Source organism: Salvelinus fontinalis, chromosome 13, assembly GCF_029448725.1.
Source record: "Salvelinus fontinalis isolate EN_2023a chromosome 13, ASM2944872v1, whole genome shotgun sequence".
Taxonomy (NCBI): domain Eukaryota; kingdom Metazoa; phylum Chordata; class Actinopteri; order Salmoniformes; family Salmonidae; genus Salvelinus; species Salvelinus fontinalis.
The window spans coordinates 29,659,411-29,667,460 of record NC_074677.1 but is presented as its reverse complement, the minus strand read 5'-3'; positions in this window follow the sequence as shown (position 1 = coordinate 29,667,460).

Below are 8,050 nucleotides of genomic sequence, written 5' to 3'. Positions count from 1 at the left end.
TTTAACCTTTATTTAACCAGGTAGGCAAATTGAGAACACGTTCTCATTTACAATTGCGACCTGGCCAAGATAAAGCAAAGCAGTTGGACACATACAACAACACATAGTTACACATGGAGTAAAACAAACATATAGTCAATAATACAGTGAAAAAAAAATAAGTCTATATACAATGTGAGCAAGTGAGGTGAGATAAGGGAGGTGAAGGCAAACAAATATATGTATAAATAAATAAAAATATAAAAGGCCATGGAGGCGAAGTGAGTACAACACAGCAAGTCAAATAGAAACTAAAAAAACACTGGAATGGTTGGTTTGCAGTGGAAGAAAGTGCAAAGTAGAGACAGAAATAATGGGGTGCAAAGGAGCAAAATAAATTAATAAATAAATACAGTAGGTAAAGAGGTAGTTGTTTGGGCTAAATTGTAGATGGGTTATGTACAGGTGCAGTAATCTATGAGCTGCTCTGACAGCTGGTGCTTAAAGCTAGTGAGGGAGATAGGTGTTTCCAGTTTCAGAGATTTTTGTAGTTCGTTCCAGTCTTTGGCAGCAGAGAACTGGAAGGAGAGGCGTCCAAAGGAAGAATTGGTTTTGGGGGTGACTAGAGAGATATACCTGCTGGAGCGCGTGCTACAGGTAGGTGCTGCTATGGTGACCAGCGAGCTGAGATAAGGGGGGACTTTACCTAGCAGGGTCTTGTAGATGACCTGGAACCAGTGGGTTTGGCGACGAGTATGAAGCGAGGGCCAGCCAACGAGAGTGTACAGGTCGCAGTGGTGGGTAGTATATGGGGCTTTGGTGACAAAACGGATGGCACTGTGATAGACTGCATCCAATTTATTGAGTAGGGTTTTGGAGGCTATTTTGTAAATGACATCACCGAAGTCGAGGATTGGTAGGATGGTCAGTTTTACAAGGGTATGTTTGGCAGCATGAGTAAAGGATGCTTTGTTGCGGAATAGGAAGCCAATTCTAGATTTGACTTTGGATTGGAGATGTTTGATGTGAGTCTGTAAGGAGAGTTTACAGTCTAACCAGACACCTAGGTATTTGTAGTTGTCCACATATTCTAAGTCATAGCCGTCCAAAGTAGTGATGTTGGACAGGCGGGCAGGAGCAGGCAGCGATCGGTTGTAGAGCATGCATTTGCTTTTACTTGTATTTAAGAGCAGTTGGAGGCCACGGAAGGAGAGTTGTATGGCATTGAAGCTCGCCTGGAGGGTTGTTAACACAGTGTCAAAAGAAGGGCCAGAAGTATACAGAATAGTGTCGTCTGCGTAGAGGTGGATCAGAGAATCACCAGCAGCAAGAGCGACATCATTGATGTAAACAGAGAAGAGAGTCGGTCCAAGAATTGAACCCTGTGGCACCCCCATAGAGACTGCCAGAGGCCCGGACAACAGACCCTCCGATTTGACACACTGAACTCGATCAGAGAAGTAGTTGGTGAACCAGGCGAGGCAATCATTAGAGAAACCAAGGCTGTCGAGTCTGCCAATGAGGATGTGGTGATTGACAGAGTCAAAGGCCTTGGCCAGGTCAATGAATACGGCTGCACAGTATTGTTTCCTATCGATGGCGGTTACGATATCGTTTATGACCTTGAGCGTGGCTGAGGTGCACCCATGACCAGCTCTGAAACCAGATTGCATAGCGGAGAAGGTGTGGTGGGATTCGAAATGGTCGGTAATCTGTTTGTTGACTTGGCTTTCGAAGACCTTAGAAAGGCAGGGTAGGATAGATATAGGTCTGTAGCAGTTAGGGTCAAGGGTGTCCCCCCCTTTGAAGAGGGGGATAACCGCAGCTGCTTTCCAATCTTTGGGGATCTCAGACGACACGAAAGAGAGGTTGAAGAGGCTAGTAATAGGGGTGGCAACAATTTCAGCAGATAGTTTTAGAAAGAAAGGGTCCAGATTATCTAGCCCGGCTGATTTGTAAGGGTCCAGATTTTGCAGCTCATTTAGAACATCAGCTGACTGTATTTGGGAGAAAGAGAAATGGGGAAGGCTTGGGCGAGTAGCAGAGGGGATGGCAGTGCTGTTGTCCGGGGTAGGGGTAGCCAGGTGGAAAGCATGGCCAGCCGTAGAAAAATGCTTATTGAAATTCTCAATTATAGTGGATTTGTCGGTGGTGACAGTGTTTCCTATCTTCAGAGCGGTTGGAAGCTGGGAGGAGGTGTTCTTATTCTCCATGGACTTTACGGTGTCCCAGAACTTTTTTGAATTTGTGTTGCAGGAAGCAAATTTCTGCTTGAAAAAGCTAGCCTTGGCTGTTCTAACTGCCTGTGTATATTGGTTTCTGGCTTCCCTGAAAAGTTGCATATCACGGGGGCTGTTCGATGCTAATGCAGAACGCCATAGGATGTTTTTCTGTTGGTTAAGGGCAGTCAGGTCAGGAGAGAACCAAGGGCTATATCTGTTCCTGGTTCTAAATTTCTTGAATGGGGCATGCTTATTCAAGATGGTGAGGAAGGCATTTTTAAAAAATGACCAGGCATCCTCTACTGACGGGATGAGATCAATATCCTTCCAGGATACCCCGGCCAGGTCGATTAGAAAGGCCTGCTCGCTGAAGTGTTTCAGGGAGCGTTTGACAGTGATGAGTGGAGGTCGTTTGACCGCTGACCCATTACGGATGCAGGCAATGAGGCAGTGATCGCTGAGATCTTGGTTGAAAACAGCAGAGGTGTATTTGGAGGGCAAGTTTGTTAGGATGATATCTATGAGGGTACCCGTGTTTACGGAATTGGGGTGGTACCTGGTAGGTTCATTGATAATTTGTGTGAGATTGAGGGCATCAAGCTTAGATTGTAGGGTGGCTGGGGTGTTGAGCATGTTCAAATTTAGGTCGCCTAGCAGCACGAGCTCTGAAGATAGATGGGGGGCAATCAGTTCACATATAGTGTCCAGAGCACAGCTGGGGGCAGAGGGTGGTCTATAGCAGGCGGCAACGGTGAGAGACTTGTTTTTAGAGAGGTGGATCTTTAAAAGTAGAAGTTCAAATTGTTTGGGAACAGACCTGGATAGTATAACAGAACTCTGCAGGCAGTCTTTGCAGTAGATTGCAACACCGCCCCCTTTGGCCGTTCTATCTTGTCTGAAAATCTTGTAATTGGGGATGAAAATGTCTGAATTTTTGGTGGTCTTTCTAAGCCAGGATTCAGACACGGCTAAAACATCCGGGTTGGCAGAGTGTGCTAAAGCAGTGAACAAAACAAACTTAGGGAGGAGGCTTCTAATGTTAACATGCATGAAGCCAAGGCTATTACGGTTACAGAAGTCATCAAAAGAGAGCGCCTGGGGAATAGGAGTGGAGCCAGGTACTGCAGGGCCTGGATTCACCTCTACATCACCAGAGGAACAGAGGAGGAGTAGGATAAGGGTACGGCTAAAAGCTATGAGAATTGGTCGCCTAGAGCTACTAGAGCAGAGAGTAAAAGGAGGTTTCTGGGGGCGATAAAATAGTTTAAAGGAATAATGTACAGACAAAGGTATGGTAGGATGTGAATACAGTGGAGGTAAACCTAGGTATTGAGTGATGATGAGAGAGATATTGTCTCTAGAAACATCATTGAAACCAGGTGATGTCATCGCATATGTGGGTGGTGGAACTGAGAGGTTGGATATGGTATAGAGAGCAGGGCTAGAATCTCTACAGTGAAATAAGCCAATAAACACTAACCAGAACAGCAATGGACAAGGCATATTTACATTAAGGAGAGGCATGCTAATCGAGTGATCAATAAGGGTCCAGTGAGTAGAGGTTGGTTGGGGTCGTGGCGATCCAGACAGCTGGCCGGGTATATGGCTAACGGTAGCAGCATAGGATGGAGGTCTGTTTGTAGATACCTCGTGCGTTTCCGTCGGTAGGTTAGTGGGGTTCCGTGTAGTGGGGTTCCGTGTGGTAGAGGGAATCAATCCAAATTGGCAAAATAGATATAGTGACCCAAGGAAAAAAAAATAAAAAAAAATAAAATAATAATAACAATAGTTGTCCGATATACTTGTTCAAATAGCAGCCGATAAGACAGCTAACGATTAGCGGGCCTCAGATGAGCGTTCAGGTAACGTCGGGACGGAGGTGCCAGTTGGATAAATCCCTCGGGCAGATAACGTCGGCAGTCAGTCGCGGCAGTCAGTCGTGAAGGCCCGGTGGGGTTCCGTATCTGCAGCAGCAACAAAAGAAACGGGTCCGGATGGTGATGGAACTCCTCAGCTGGCTAGCTCCAGAATGATTTGAGTTTGCTCCGGGGTCGACGTAAGCCAATAGTCACACGGTTTGCAGCTAGCTAGCTGCGAAATCAAGGTGCAAGTGTCCAGAGCCTGCGGCTGGAATCCGGGGAAACTGAGAGAAAAAGAGTCCCGGAATGCTCCGGTCCGAGTCGCGTTGCACAAAAGTGCCGGTAGATTATCGAGCTAAAGGAATAGCTGATGACCACTAAACGTGGGCAGCTGAAACACCAACGCTAGCCAGCAAACCGGATAATTTCGGGGCAGCTACAGATTAGCTTCTGGCTAGCTATCGGAGTAGCTTCTGGTTAGCTTTCAGGCTAGCTTCTGAATTAGCCCCTGGCTAGCTTCCACGATGGATTTTCAGATTGAGGTAAATAATACTTTTTGTAATTGGTGAAGCGGGTTGCAGGAAAGCTTTTGCAGGAAAGCTTTTGTAGTTGAGTTCTTGGATAATAAAATAAATAAAAGATATGCGAAGAAAGGTGTAAATATATATATATACAGGACACGACAATACGGAACAGAAAAAGACGTCTGAACTGCTAAGCCACCTTGGACGTTCTTAATAATGACTATAAGATATTAGCCTTACTACTTGCAAAAATAATTAAAGAATTCCTGGATGCAATCATTGATGAAACACAGTCTGGCTTCATGAGGAACAGACATATTTCTAACAATGTCAGACTAGTATTAGACATATTTGACTACTCAGACCTAATAACTGAGGATAGCTTCATATTATTTTTAGATTTTTATAAAGCATTTGACACAGTAGAGCATCAGTTTCTCTTCCACTCCCTTGAGAGACTTGGCTTTGGGGATTTTTTCTGTAAGGCTATTAAGACTCTCTATGCAAATAGTAACAGCTCTATCAAATTGAAATATGGCACCTCACCTAGATTTGAGTTAAAGAGAGGAATTAGGCAAGGTTGTCCTATCTCTCCGTACCTGTTTTTATTAATCACCCAACTTCTTGCAAATTCTTTAAATAATAATATCGCTCTGTTGTTGAATGAGCCCCAAAAGAGAAACAAATCTTTCCTACTGACGAGTCAACAGGGTCAATAGAAGGTAGGTTCTGAGGGTCAGGTCTTGACACGTTCCTGAATAACATAGCAACACCTGAGGGAATGGTATCTAAAACAATTGCAAAATCTTTAGGTGTTACAGGGACCTTGTAAAGTGATAAGAATTCCTTATAACTGAGTAAAAGACCCTCTGCATTTACCAGTTGGCTCACCAATAGGATATTATTTCGGAAGCAATATTCTAAAAACAAAGAAGTATTTTTATACAATATATCCCGATTATTCCATATATAATATCTGTGTGGAGAAAAATTGTGTTTATAAATTAAGGACCATGATAAGAAAACCTGCCGATGAAAAGCAGAAAGTTTCACTGGAACTTTGTCAATATTATAATTGCAAAACAACATGAAGTTAAGGCCACCAAAAGTAGAGAAGACATGATGAGGAATAAAATTCCAGATAGAAGTGGGTCTTCTTAGGAATTGTTTTATCCAATTGATCTTAAAAGTATTATTTAAAGTAGTAAAGTCCAGAAAATTCAGTCCACAATTCTCATAAGTGTTCATTACAACAGTTTTCCTAATGTAATGGGTACGGTTTCTCCAAAGAAAGTTGAAAAGCATCTGGTCTACCTCTTTGCTTATTTTACTGTCAAGATATAAAGATTGAGCGCCATATGTTAGTCTAGATATACCTTCAGCCTTGGTTATTAGGACTCTACCTTTTAAAGATAAGTCCCTCTGTAACCATTGATTTAGCTTCTTCTGGGTTTTTTTAATAAGAGGGTTCAAATGTAGTAAGCCTCTAGACTTCTGATCCTTTGTAATGGTTATGCCTAAATATGCAAGTTCTTCTTTTACTGGAATACCATGATATGAAGGTGTCACACAATCTTTGACAGCTATGAGTTCACATTTATTCAAATCAAATCAAATCAAATGTATTTATATAGCCCTTCGTACATCAGCTGATATCTCAAAGTGCTGTACAGAAACCCAGCCTAAAACCCCAAACAGCAAGCAATGCAGGTGTAGAAGCACGGTGGCTAGGAAAAACTCCCTAGAAAGGCCAAAACCTAGGAAGAAACCTAGAGAGGAACCAGGCTATGAGGGGTGGCCAGTCCTCTTCTGGCTGTGCCGGGTGGAGATTATAACAGAACATGGCCAAGATGTTCAAATGTTCATAAATGACCAGCATGGTCAAATAATAATAATCACAGTAGTTGTCGAGGGTGCAGCAAGTCAGCACCTCAGGAGTAAATGTCAGTTGGCTTTTCATAGCCGATCATTGAGAGTATCTCTACCGCTCCTGCGGTCTCTAGAGAGTTGAAAACAGCAGGTCAGCAGGTTATTAATGTTAAGATATAAACCAGACGCTTTGGAAAAGGATTGTATCACATTGATCGATATGGGAATTTGGTTAGCGTCTTTCAAAAAAAGTATAGTATCATCAGCCAGCTGGCTTATAATAATTTCTTTACCAGCTGTGGAAATATATTGTACAGGACACCTTATGTCATGCCTTATTGGAATGGATTTATTGATAATATCTGTTGGAAAAAAGTTTGGATGTTGCCACACACATACCTACTTGTTAACAAAATTAAGGAAGTTTCCTTTAAAATTATTCATAAATATTATCCTGCCAACCACCATATGAAGAAATTTAAGGAAAACATCAACTCAAATTGCTCCTTTTGTAATGACAACCCAGAAACAGTGTTGCATCTTTTTTGGCATTGTATGCATGTAAGAAAACTGTGGCAAGACATCAGTAGGTTTATAATTGAACACATTTATGAAGATTTTACACTATTGTGGAGAGATTTTTTTATTTATTTTTATTTTACCTTTATTTAACTAGGCAAGTCAGTTAAGAACAAATTCTTATTTTCAATGACGGCCTAGGAACAGTGGGTTAACTGCCTGTTCTGGGGCAGAACGACAGATTTGTACCTTGTCAGCTCGGGGATTTGAACTTGCAACCTTTCGGTTACTAGTCCAACGCTCTAACCACTAGGCTACCCTGCCGCCCCTAAATGTACTGTTTGGATTCTTTACATACGATAGAAATAAGCTTAAACATTTTTTAGTAATTCATTTCATTATTCTTTTGGCCAAATTTCATATACACAAATGTAAATTTACAAACAAAAAAACACATTTTCTTACCCTACAAAAAGAAATTGAACTGTATTTTAAGACAGTTAAATACTCTACAAACAAAAAAGCTGTTAGAATTGTAAGTGTATGTATGTCTCTTAAGGTCCTTGTGTAATTGTAATGTGATATTGTACACCCTAGCTCGATTGTCCATTGTATATAATCTATATATACTTCTGTTCCCTCATGTACTTTATGTATTGATTTGTTGTTGATAAAATAAAAAATACAAAAATACAAATACAAAAAAATATATAATAATAATAAAATAAAATAAATAAATAAAAAAGAAATACTCAAATTGACTGGCCATCTTGGCGAAAAATATGATTTGACATTTGTTAGTTTAGATTTGTTTGTTTATTATCATATATTTTTATTTGTAAAAGTAATATAAACACAACACATTTTATATGATCACATATTTTTATTTTTAAACACAACACATTGAATTATTGAACAATTACACATTATTGAACAATTACATTTGATCTATTTTCTTTTTAACTAGTAAACCTACACATTCTGAACAAATATAATTTTAAGCAGTGTATTGGTAGTTAGTTAACATGATACCTAACTGATCAACAATTATAGGTACAAGGTATGTATGCTATCTTAT